Source organism: Triturus cristatus, chromosome 6, assembly GCF_964204655.1.
Source record: "Triturus cristatus chromosome 6, aTriCri1.1, whole genome shotgun sequence".
In the NCBI taxonomy this organism is placed as follows: domain Eukaryota; kingdom Metazoa; phylum Chordata; class Amphibia; order Caudata; family Salamandridae; genus Triturus; species Triturus cristatus.
This window is the reverse complement of record NC_140589.1, coordinates 561,522,276-561,535,455: the sequence shown is the minus strand read 5'-3', so window position 1 is coordinate 561,535,455 and position 13,180 is coordinate 561,522,276. Positions and strand designations below refer to the sequence as shown.

General features: G+C 45.6%; 1 protein-coding gene across 1 annotated transcript in view; it reads right to left on the bottom strand.

Annotated features, from left to right (window-relative positions):
- The window catches only part of LOC146817397 (dynein axonemal heavy chain 5-like), a 1,608,734-nt gene that overhangs the window by 710,424 nt on the left and 885,130 nt on the right, over positions 1-13,180 (bottom strand). The window lies entirely within an intron of this gene.

The following is a 13,180-nucleotide window of genomic DNA, read 5'->3' as shown; positions in this document are numbered from 1 at the left end:
TCTTTACATTAAAATATTGCATCGCAATAACTGCTCTACGCCTGCAAACAATGTTTTGAACTCATTCACACACCTCTTCAAATGTGTTCATGCTATCACACTATCTATCTTGCCAGAAACTAGAAATATGTCTACCTACCAAACATGCAGCCCAAAGAACTGCACAGTCTACGTGTAGGCACTATGTACCAGATACCCAGATTCTTACACCTAAAGCATGCAATTCTTTTCTCCTCATACAGGCCACTAGAACATTGGAGTGTTGAGAGCTCCAATGAAGGCAATGCAATGGCTCTGGGCCAATAATATCAGGAACAGACGTTTTGGTCCATTATTACAATGTTTGTTTTTCTGTTTTCAATTTAAAACATTATACCTCTAGTGGGTGGAATGTTCTAATAGCAATACAGAGCATCTGCCAGGTTACAACTGGTGTTAAAAGCCATCACCCTCATGATAGTCACTTGCCTTCGGCTCAGGCCCATTACTTGGGTTCAGGGCCCGTAAGAACTGTTAAAGCCCTCAGCAGCAGGTTATAATGTTTAGATATTTCCTCACTCTAGCTTGTTTGACCCCTTCAGCATGTGGCAAATGCAGTACACAGGCTCCCTGAGATTATGAGCAATCAGTTTTTAGGTCTCGGCTAGCGAAGGCTGCGCATGCGCAGTCTCGCTCGCGAGATTTAACGTTTTAGAAGTGGGGCTTTAACCCTCCCCTCTTCTTCCCTCTTCTCCACTGGCTGGCCTCTTAAATGCTGGTCAGCCATTGGAGAAGAGCTTTGTCTCTCCAAAGAAGCCCCGTCTTTTTCGGATTCGGGGGCGTGTTTTTTACTTTCTTTGTCTCCTCTGGAATGTAAACATTCCAGCCAATGGCAAGAGGAGAGAAAGAAAAACACGCCCCCGAATCCGAAAACGCCACTGCGTTTCTCTGAGGCATTTCTGCTTGACCTCGGAGAAAGGCGGTGGTGTTAATGGCGTCCTCTCCCCCTGCTCTCGGCTCCCGTGTTCGGCTGCTGCTCTGGTCTCCTCCCCCCGAGTTGTTATACCAATCTTAGGCCGGGGTCCTCCGTTGTCACTCTATTTTCATATCTGAGAATTGCTTTCATGAAAAGTCCATCGATATATTTTAAGATGGCGACATCCAGAACGCACATATTCAAGCCTCTTTCCGTGTCTTAAGCGCACGCTGTGTCCTGTATCAACTACACGAACCTTCGTCACCGCAGCAACCGCGATTTGGTGTCCTGCGTCCACGTGATGACGCTTGAACTAAGATGACGCGTGAGCACCAGCCGCCCGCGCGAGCCTCCCCAGGGACAGCCGGTAACCGTGGCAACAAAGACGTCACGGAAGTTAGAGAGTGCTTTGCAGTGCGACCCCCAGCGGGAATAGGGAGAGGAGACAAATCTGTGAGGACACCAGCAAGAGACTTGGAGGGGCTGCATATGGGTTTGGAAGCAGGAGAAGCGACAAAACTGCTTCAAAGCAAAGGCACCGAAAAGAATAAGTCACTGTTTACTGTAATATGCGTAACTTCCGTCCCCGAGTATCCCTGGTTTAGAGCCACAGAGTTCCAAGGTCCCTGTGTTTGTTTTACATAAGCAGCTCTTCTACTTCTGTTGTAATCAAAGAGGTTAAAGGGCAAAGAACAAAGGACTACCCGTGAAAACGGCGGCTAGAGGAATATTATCGTTTTTATTCTGGTTTTATTTGTCTTGGATGTTCGTTTTAATGAGGCAGTCTTACCTATCCTGCCCCCACCAGGAATATAGCAGGGCTTAATTTGTAAAAGAATAGGTGCCGGGGCTCACATTTTCTTCAGAAGCCCGCCGCTTCTGAATGCCTGGGTTGTTTCTCTGTGCTGGTCCATGTATACTTGCCGTGCACCAGTTATTTATGCATTATGTATGCGGCCTCAGATGATAATATAACCAGGAACAACACTTTTAATGTTTATGTGTTTGGAAAAATGAAACGCGACTCAGACTTGCTAGAAGTCGAGCCTTTGACATACAGACTGCATACAAATTAAAGCAGCAAAGCCTTAACTCTCTGAGCTATGCTGCACTTTCGATTGAACGCTCTATATTAGTCATTCCAGTAGTGTAGTAAGGGTGACATAAGCCGAATCCAATCATGGAAAGTAGTCCTCCATGTCCCTTTTAGAAAGTAAAGTGCTGACACAATATACCAACGAGTTAAATCTTATATTTTATTTTCAGTTCGGGACCACCACCAACTGGAGAAAAAGCAGTAGTCCCGGCCCTGTAAAAAAAAGTGCAGGTGCTAAGCACCCGAAAGCAGCGGCTCAAATTAAGCTGTTTACTATAGTATTTTAACCTCTGTCCCTCGAGTATGCTTGTTTTAGAGTGGTACATTTCTATTGTCCCTGTGCTTGTTTGGCATTAATAACACCCCTAGCACTGCAGTCTTCAAAGAACGTTGTAAGTGCAAATCATTTAGCAACCTTATTTACCCAATAGTATTAGTGGTAGACAAGACACAGATGTACTTTTCGCCAGGGAGATATTTTTATGTAATCTACCAAATTCTCCTGCCTATAGTTAGACAGACCAACCATTCCAACGACAAAATGCTTATTTTTATCATCAGTCCTGTACCATACCTAGCACTTTATCCTCTTAGATCACAGAACTTTATATACTATTGAAGCAGTTTCAATATCTAGGGCTCACTTGCATGGGTCTTTGTTATCCTGTAGATGCTGCTAAATGTAATTAAATGTTTCTTTTTAGCCTTAGAAACCGCAGGCCAGAACTGTGGGATTGGTTAAAAATCTTTTGCTGGCCATTGTTTTATGACAATTATGTTTCTGTAAATAGTCACTTGCACTTTATAGTGAGATCTATATTGAGGTTCATTTGTTTTAGTATTCTTTAATCAAGAAATATTCAGATTACAAAGCCTGCTGTGCCGATCTTATTCAGTCGCGGAAAACCACATAATGTAAATAGGTCAGTGGGCTACTTCGTGTGTGTGTGTAGGTGGCTCTGTGGGTGGCTCTATTTGTGTGTGGGTTGCTCTGTGAGTGGCTCTGTGGGTGGCTCTGTGTGTGTGGGTGGCTTTGTGTGTGGGTGCAAATGCAATAGGTCTCGCATTTGAGAGAGATTAAGCTGTTGACATTGTAAATAACAATGCCGTTTCTTTAAATGTTTTAAAAACAAAAACATAAACAAAAATAATGTCATGAGCAATGCCAATAGCTCTAACTTTAGCAAGACCATTGCATTGTAAATGCTTGTTCCTAAATGCAGTGATTTTTGGTACGATGGACCAAGATGTCCTTAAGAAGAGGTTCACTGAATTCTCAAAGTTACAAGGTATTGCCTGACACTTTTTCATCAGACTAGGGCTGGGCAGATTTTTCGTCAGGACATTGGGATTTTTATGTTGCTATAAGTAGTGCTGGGCAGATTATTGTTGTTATTTTTTAAATTAATTGTAAAAAGAAATGGATTTTGAGGCAAATCCACATTTTCTGGCCTCTGCTTCAGCTTAGGGTGTTCTGGAAAAGAGAAGACAAGCTTGCAGTCTCCCACAGTGATCATCAAATCGTTGCAAAACTACTGTCCCACTCACCCTCTATTAAATAGTCCGTGACAAGAAGGGTGGGCAGGTGCAGGGCTACTTTGGGTGAGTTGTCAGAAGTGAATGAGAAAGTTCAAACCACAGAGATCCATTCACTCATTCGACATTGCTAAACAGCCTGCTGGTTACCAATTTTGACCAGATTACAGAAACCACTCAGAACGGGTCTCTGTATTTTTTTAAAATTGTTTTTATTGGCATTTATCAATAACAAACAATGCAGGATCAACAGCCATGCTGAATAGGAGAATAGCCACACAAGGCACAATTCTGAACCAAATGTATTGCACGAATACGAACTCCAATGGCATCACATTCACAATGGAGAAGGTGCTCCTAGAGCATCATTACAAAGGCAACAGGAGGACAGTGAGGTAGCAATCTGCCACAGAAAGAATAGAGACGGCAGACATCTAGATTGAAGCTTCCCAAAATCACAGAGGACAACATTTAAAAAATATATATTTTTTTCTTTATTTGCATTTCGACAGAAAGGAAGACAATCATGCTCATGAACACATCATAGCCATGGAAGAGGGACATTGTACATATCAGGTAGCATATTTTCATACAAATTACTTAATATTGTTTTGTGTACGATCTTCATGTTTAATATCCATGCTCATTGCCAGCGGATGATGCATGCCAGTCCCACTGTGTTCAGACCCATAGAGGCATAACACATCTTCTGCAAAAGCGTCTATAACTCCCCAAAGTACTCCCCCTCCCATCCCAGTAGTCACAGAGGAAAACATGACAGCAGTGTAGCCACAAGGCGCTTAGAGCATCGGAGCGAGCTGTGACCACCAACCTGACCAGTGTCTCCCCCCTCTCCTGCAACCCCTGCTGTGGCGAAGAGGAGTCCTTATGATGGAGGAAAGAGATGAAGGGCTCCCACATGTCTTTAGGTCGAGATCGTATCGGCATGAGCTCTCACTAATTAGTTGATTGCTCATGACACTATGATACATCACTCAGCTATGCTTTAATGGCAGGGGGTGGTTTCCTGCCCCAGTGCATGGCCACCCTGTGTTTGGCCAATAGAAGCAACATGCCTGATAGTCGGCAGTGAGTAGTGGGTGTGTGTTTCACGAAACCCAGCAAGCCACCCATGGGCGTGCCGGGGGTGAGGAGCCAGTGATCATGTGTATGGTAGCACAGACCTGGCCCCAGAATTCTGCCACCTTCGAACACTACCATGCAAGGTGGATAAAGGCGGCCTGTGTCGAGTGGCATTGCAGGCATCTGTGGTCAGGGTCCAAACCCCATTTTGAAAAGTTGGAGCTATGTGCGGCACAATCTGTGTATAAATTTAAAGTGTATTAGGCACAGCCTATAGTTTGGTGAGGCATTTAAGGTGGTGTGGCTGCAACAGAAAGACCACTGCTAGTCAGTCAGTGGAGGATCTATGTCTGCTTTCCAAGCTCATGTGTCTTCGGGGAGATGAGCGGCGATGATACCTGCATGTGATTGTAAAATCGATTTATAAGTTTACGTGGAGATAGAGAGGTGAGCATGTTTTCTAGTGCCAGGAGAGTCGGTGGCAGAGCAGGGAAGGTGCTGTGCAACGTGCAGCATCTGCCTCTTCATTGATAATACAGTAATGTGTCCAGAAAGGTGGAGGTAGGGGATGAAATGCCATTGAATGGTGGAATGAAACGGTCTTCGGGATACAGGTCCGAGAACACTCTAATATTGCGCTTACTTGCATGTATAATGGTGCCCTAGTCTTGTAGTGGAGGTATAGTGGGATTGTTAGCAAAAGGGACAGAGGCAGCATATAGGAGTGATAATCCAGTCCACTTTCTCAAACTGTCCCAAGCCCACCACATACACTTGAGCTCCATCCTTGGCGCTTTATATGGTAGAAACAGTGCAGTCGACAGTGGTCATGGGGAAGCCTCATCTCTCCCTATGGCTAAGCCAGTAGTGGAAAAAGTGAGCTTGTGCGCACACTGCATACAGCGTCATGTCAGGTGCCCCCAGTCCGCCCTGTGAGTGTGGCAAAGTAAGGAGCTCTTAAGAGGCTCGCAGTTGTTTACTCACTCAGATCAACGGCACCAAGTTGGATTTCAAATGCTTGAAAAATTAAGCAGTGAGTGGGAGGGAAAAGTTTATGAAGAGGTAGAGAAATTTGGGGAGGCTGACTATTGTCTCTTTTGCAATGTGCCTAGCTATGGACAGGGGCAATGTTTGCTCTCTATCTTCCAGCCAGTCAACAGCGTGGCAATAGTTGTCTCACCAAAACGCCTCCGGATCTCTGCTGAGCCATATATATACCTAAGTATCTAATCGGATCCGTTTCCCATTTCAGGGGGTACTCAGTGATGAATGGCTGTGTGGCATCTGTGAGTGGGAAAAGAAAGGATTTGGACCAGTTTATTTGAATGCCAGTATAGCCCCTGAATCGTACTACCTCACAAGACAGAGGGACTAGGTTCTCTTGAGGGTCGCATGCGTAGAGGGTGGCGTCAACCACGTACATGGAGACTACCAGTCATCTGGTGGTAAAGCCGATTACCCTGCTCGCATGGCATTGACGGAGTCTCGCCGCCAGGGCTCCATAGCAATAGCAAACAGGAGCAACGACAGCAGGCAGCCCTGTTACGCACCTCGGGTGATTGGGAAGTCCATTCAGGTCCAAATAAAATATGTTTGATGAATTGCAGGATTAAACCAAGGCGTGCGAGCAGGGGGAGGCGTAATGCCCATTCTAGAGCATCAAATGCCTTTGTGGCATCTAAAAGGGCAGCGATTGCAGAGACCTGGGGGTGTAGGTGATGCATTACCACATAGATGGTACGGAGATTATGCGATTTAGAGCAGCCGGGGATGAAACCGGATCCGTCCGGTCTCACGATTAAGGGTAAAAGTGGAAGCAGGTAATTGACGAGCACCTTGGCATAGATCTTGTTGTTGACATTTATTAGTGAGAGGGGCCTATAAAAGTCTTAATATTCAACTGGCTCGTCCGATTTTAGGAGCCTCTTTTAACAAAGGGGGAGTGAGCCTGTGTCTAGGGAATCCTGGTACATCACTAGCAAGTAGGTTGCCAATATGGAGGCAAATTCCTTGTGAAAGGCAGTAGTCAGGCCATTGGGCCCGGGTGCTTTATCCCCAGATAGGCTCTTAATTACCTGCTCAATTTCCTTCATAGTAATGGGCGAATCTAAATAGGCGCGGTGGGCCTGGTCATGCCAGAACAATTGTATAGTGTCAAAATATGCAGTGAGCTTAGCTAAGCCAAGGATCGGGGTGGCTGTATATAGTTGTGAACCGAAAGAGGACATTACGCCAAATAGCTTCACAGAGGTAGAAACTAGTTGGGAGTCAGCATTTAATAAATCCACCCCATAGGTAGAGGCATGCCGTTTGATGAGCATCCCTGCTAGTGCCTAGCCCAGGCGTTCCCCCTCTCCAAACCGGAGGGCCTGAGATTCTTGTACAGATAGCAAGTCTCACAAGTGATTTCCTCCTGGTATTCCAATATTTTGCCTCAGATACTGGCTAGTGTAGTGGCATCTTTGGAGTGAAAGTACTCAATTTCTAGGGAATTGATGTCTTTCTTAAGACTGGATAACATCCCATGGATAGCTTTAAGGTCTCCAGATTGCTTGGCAATCTAGACACCTCATATTACCACCTTAAATGCCTCTCAGAGTGTGAAAGGAGATTATACAGAGCCCTCATTATGTGCAAAGTAGTCTATTTTTCCCCACAAATCTCTTCGCGGAATACTTAATTGCGTAGTATTCTACCTGCAGTAGCCAGCAGGTGAATGCCCAGGGTATTGTCTGGGGGCTCTGCAATACCAGCTTGACTGGCATGTGATCTGAGAGGGTGCGAGGCAGGTGAGTCACTGTAGTGTTCCAGGTCTGGGCATCCTAATCTATCCTGGACCATGCATTCTGGTGTGCTGAGAGGCATTTGCTTTCAATGGTGCCTAAGTGTGTGCGCCGCCATACGTACTGTAGGCTGTTGTCTTGAATTATTGTGTTGAAGGTCTGTGCGGATTGGTGGTGGTGAGCAGCAGTGCTGTTTGCACTAGAGACTCCAGCCGCAACCCAGCTCAGGGCGCGCCATGAATCCTGCCGCCAATGTGTCCTGCAGTCCTCCAAGGAATCGAGGCATCAATCAACTGAAGGGTTGTCTTGGGTGGATGCCGCCCAGCACACACCCCAGGAGATATGGAGGCACAGGGAGGGTGCAGAGTAGATGGCAGCAGCAGACACTCTGCAGCTTAGCCCAACAGGGGCGGCGAGGCCAGCACAACGACCAGCGCCAGAAGTGACAGGCTCCCAAGGTAAGAGTGCAGGACAATCCGGGGCAGGCGCAGGTGGCAGTTGGTAAGTCAGGCCCACACACCGTCCAGCAAGGACCACAGAAACAGTACTGTTCCAGTGGTCTGCATGCAGACATAGGTGTATCACTGTCCAAGGAACTAAAACACTACGTATGTAAATGATGGCAGCGTGACCACAGGAGCCACCGGACGCACACGCGGCCTCTCATCCGACACAGGGTGAGCACAAGTTATTCTAATCCCCCGACCCAACTCACTGCCGTCAGGCACACGGGCTAAGCAGCGTGGCTTCTCTCCTTTCAATGGCCTTCCATCACCAATCCAGACGCTAGGTGCCTCCCAACAGCAGTCCCCCATCGGTCACTGGTACCGGACACCTCAAGTGATCATGAGGCCATACAGGGACTACATGACCTCTGGACTAGGGCAGAGGCCACATCTGCAGGTCGTTGGATCACAGAACAGGGTAAGAGAGAGTGGGATGGGGCCAGCAGCAGCGATGACAACTCGGTCATGGACGCCACCCGGGAGGGGCACAACCCAGCCAGCCCCCAGGCCCATGCTCACCACACACCTCAGTCATCCAGAGTAAGTAGGGTGACCAGGCGTCCCGGATTTGCCAGGACGGTCTCTGTTTTTCACCAGCTGTCCGGGCATATTTAGAGAAATTTAGCTCTATGTTCGACCCTCTGTTTTTGGAGAGGGTCGACTAAAAATAGGGGAGGTTTTTTTTTATGTTTTACAAAGCAGGAATAGTTACCAGTTGTTCCAAGAAAGTAATTTAATTACCAGGCAAGCTTCTGGGTTTAAACATGGCATTTTATGTATGTTCTGACTGCCTCTTCAGTAATTCACTGCTGAGGAGCGCTGTCATTATGTGCGTTGACTTGAAGTAAAACTGTAGTCCTTCTTCTATTTTAGTGAATTGTCCCCGTTTTTGGCTTTAAAATTCTGGTCACCCTAAGAGTAGGCCTCTACATCAGTGTCCGGAGGCTTCCACCAGTCCCCTTGCCACCGCGGGGCTCAGATGCGACCAAATGTCCAGCAGGATGTTAATACTGTGCAGGCATTTAGCAGGTCTGGGCAGCCCGTTTTGTTGCAGATTAGTGTTGACTTATGTGTTCGGCTGGCAGACCCTCTCTAGGGAGTGGCCATTTTGCAGCTCGGCCAAACCACGCCCCCGGTATTTAGATCCTTCTGATTGGCTGCTGTTAACCCAGTAAGACTAACAATGAACAGTCTGGTCCTCCCCTGTTTTACGGTGTGAGAGGGCATGGGCATAGGCAGACTAAACACAGGCAGTTTTCCCATGTTCGGGCATGGAATCTCCCTTTTTTCTAGCTCAACTACAGAACAGGCTTTAGCTTTTTTAGGTCTCGCCTGACCCAGAGCATGCGCTGGCCTGGCGAGACTTTTAGTTAGGGCTTCAAAAATGCTACCTTGGCCGGCCTACAGCTTGCGTACATATGCGCGCGCTTATGAGCAGAGGATGGCTTTCCTCGTCATGCTCATTAAGCGTGCGCGTGCACACAACTCCCGGGCTTGTTTTAATTTGCAGTGCGAGCGCCCGCTTGTTTTAAACAGCCACCGTAAATGTAAACAAGTGCATGCTTGAGAGTTATCAAGAGAGAAATGAACATACCGATAAAGTTGATTCGCGCTCCCCACCTGCCCATCCTAGGGGCAAATGGACCCTTCTGGGCAGAGCTTCCATCCATGACATTGAGAAACCGGAAGAGCTGATCCCGAACTGAGATCTGCTTCCACAGTAGTTAGAATATAAAGTGCGTTCTAAAACCTGTCCTTCAGTACCACAGCAAGTGCTGCGTAATCAGCTCACCCTGTTTTGCTTTCAACATGGCAGCATATAATGACAACTGCAGAGATTTTTAAAGACAAGTTTTGCTTTTTGATACAGCTAGACTGATTATTTTGCCTAGCAGTTTTTGGGAATAGTTTACTAAATATAGGAAGAGTTTGTTGGGAACTCTACCAAGCAAACGGGTTTTGAGCTGTACTACTGTTTCCACTCTGGACTTTCTGCGTAATAGATCTACCTCACTTCCCCTGACGTAATAAAACTATCTCGCATCTTCTGGCATCACTAAACCACCTCACTTCTGCTGGCATAAAGTAGGAATGGGCCCAGCGTATTGTTAGAATGCCTGATCTATAACGCAGTGCTATTTTTTCTGCTGAGCCGCCCGTGTACGAATGCAGCGTCCGGTCTCCCTTACCAACAAGATGTCACATTCTTTCCCGCCAGTTCCACTTCCCTTTCTCGCATGTCCAGACCGTGGGTCGCACCTCACAGTGCAGCGAGCGTAGACCATAGGGACGACACGTCCAGCTGGACCCAGGGGGCCGCGTTTCTACTAATAGAATGTGTTACAAAGTCAGTGCATCTGGACTTTTCTTGAAGATGTTTCAGTGCCATAACCCATTTTGAAGGAAATTAAATTAACGAATTATTTTTAATGATGTCCTATTTTTGCAGAAAAACCTATCGGGAAAGCCAGAGCAGCTGCACAGCTGTGAGGATGACACAACAGCACATGTTCTAAATAGCTACAGAAATCAACTTCCTTCCTTTTCATGATGCTTGGGGGCCAGCCCCTTGCCTGCCTCTTCCGAATGGCTTCAACCAGTGGTCTTTCCAGTAATGGCAGAGTGAAGTGCTCATACTGTCAGCATCTTTTTATCTTGTACTTGTGTGGGGTAGATATAGACTTTACAAGTGATAACTAGGTCATTAATTCCTCTCAGACCAGCAGCCCGAAAGAGAGAACCATTCCTGGGGAAATGCATGTTTATTAGAACACAAGCAGGGTCGGATCGGGACACCATATAGGCCCTTGCACACAAGTAAAAGTATGACCCACATTTGATAGCTAAAAAGTTGCCCAAGTTTGCAGATTGAAGCAGTTTTGAACTTGTAAAGACGCTGTATAATGGGTTTGCAAGTTATGGAAGACTGCAAGGATTTGAACTTGCTACAGGGAATGATTGTTTCAATATCAGGTAAAATTAGCAGTAAAAGCTGGCTCAGCAGACCATAAAGCAGGCACACAGAAAGCCCCAAAATCGGCCCAAACACTGACCAGTCAGAGCAGGCCTTTAGGCACTGTCTGATAGCCCTATTGGCCAGTCCGACCCTGAACACCAGTGTAAAAAGTTTTGATGACTGTAGTTACTGTTATTTTTATATTGAGGTTTTGTTGAACGTATCGGTTTCAGTGAATCTAAATGCGAAGTCATCTTTATTTAAAATAAATCCATACAAAAGCCAGTACTTTAAGTGGGCCGGGTCTCTCTGGATCTCAGACCCCATTAGTAATTAAAACTGACATTGAAACGTGCCTCTATTGGGGCCTATATTCATGTCCTTAACTTTACTGGCAAATAACACAGATTGCTTTCTGAACAATGAAGGTAAATAGTATTATGGTAATCCTTGTCAGCGATTTAGTTCCTGTTTATAATTCACATCTGACTTAATCTTGCACCAAAATACCGGTCGGGTGGCACCCTACAGTGATCACAAAAGTTTAGTTCATGTATGTAAGCCACACCCCCAAGTACACAGGCCAGGCCCCTTCTACAGACGGCCTACTTTTTGCATTAGACTTGAAGCCCAGACAAATGCTTCCTTTCGCTGGCCATGTTTAAAGGCATGGCTTTGTATCTGACTTTTCACATACTCCATGAGCTGAATTCACATCCCTCTTTTTAACATCCAGTGTCACCAGCGTGCTTAGGGTCGATTCTTGGCTTCGGTGCTCGTGCTTTGTCGCACGGGCTTCGAAAGCATTTGAGGTTGAGTCAGCCGTGCATGTGAACCTAGATGTTGGCAAAGAGCCCTGAACTCTTCAGGCTCTTTTTATATTTTGTGAAGAATGGATGATCTCACATACTTTGCTTATGGAAGTTCTTCACATACGTTCATACTACATGATGAGCTCATTTTTAGGTTTTGACTACAAACAGCTGCTAGTTGTCTGTTTTCGACATGCTATTGTGGACAATACCACTGCTTACCATTTCTTGCTATTGGTTGGCTCAATCATTCATCTAATTTGCTTGCTTCTTAATCGTCTGTTTCCGTGTTCTTTCATTCATCTTCTAGTGTTTGTCCTTCCCCAGAGCCTGGACTCAATATTTGTGTCCTTCCATTGTTCCCTTTTCAGACACTACTTTTTTTCTCTTTGGGTAAGATCTCTGAAAGTGCATGTGGCATAGCCAATAGGTCTCGCCTTTGGGACCCTATAAGTGTTTAGCCATGCAACAGTTGATGTTGTTCCACCAAGGATATTGTGCTGCATAACTAAATACTTATAAGGTACCAAAAGCGAGACCTATTGGCTATGCCAATGCTTGTTTTAAGCTGTCATCTACTCCACCGGCACGCCCTACAATCTGGCTGACAAGCTCACAGTCTTTGGCAGCTCTCAGCACTCCCACAGCCAGGACCCTTTCAGAATGGAGTCAAATACGCAACTAGGATATGGAGCAACATCCCTGCATCCATCAGGATCGGTAAACTCTGCTCTAATTCTGAAAAGAGCTGAAGATGCCTCTTTTAAAAAAACACGTTGCACCATTATGCAGTAACAGTCCAATGCCCAGCTACATCGCAAGTCACTTGTTGACTGTATCACTGGTTTTGACCTGGTACAGCACTCTGCTGCCTTTGGTTAGGTTCATGTTGTACAAATATAACATACATACATACATACATACATACACACACAAAGATGTTTTATGGAATGGGCAAAGTGAGCTTTGCCCGGAGCCCTGCCTACCAGGGGCCCCTGGGAAAGTGAAGTTTTACATCTTCATACTTCTCTCTATTTCTCTATCTCCCCCTTTAGCTTATAATTTAATATTATTTGGCATCCTGGGCTTAAATTCGCAGAAAATGGGTAATACAATTAAAACTTGTTCTCACCAGGTGCCCCTAAAATATTCGTTGCCCAGGCCCCCAAAAACCTTAACATGACACTGTACATATATAACTGCAAATTATGCCATTTTCACATTTCAGCAATAATTTTCAGCCAAGCAAGTTAAAAGTCACCAAAAATGCATTTAGCATTGAATCTACTATTTAATCGTCTATACATAACAGACAGCAAGCTAATATATATTCTATCTATGACTATTGCATATATTATTATAGTACATATATACATGCATAGAATCAAGTTGTAATCAAATGCGAACGATGCATGTCACTAGGGTGGAATAGAAAAAGTGTAATATTTTACTA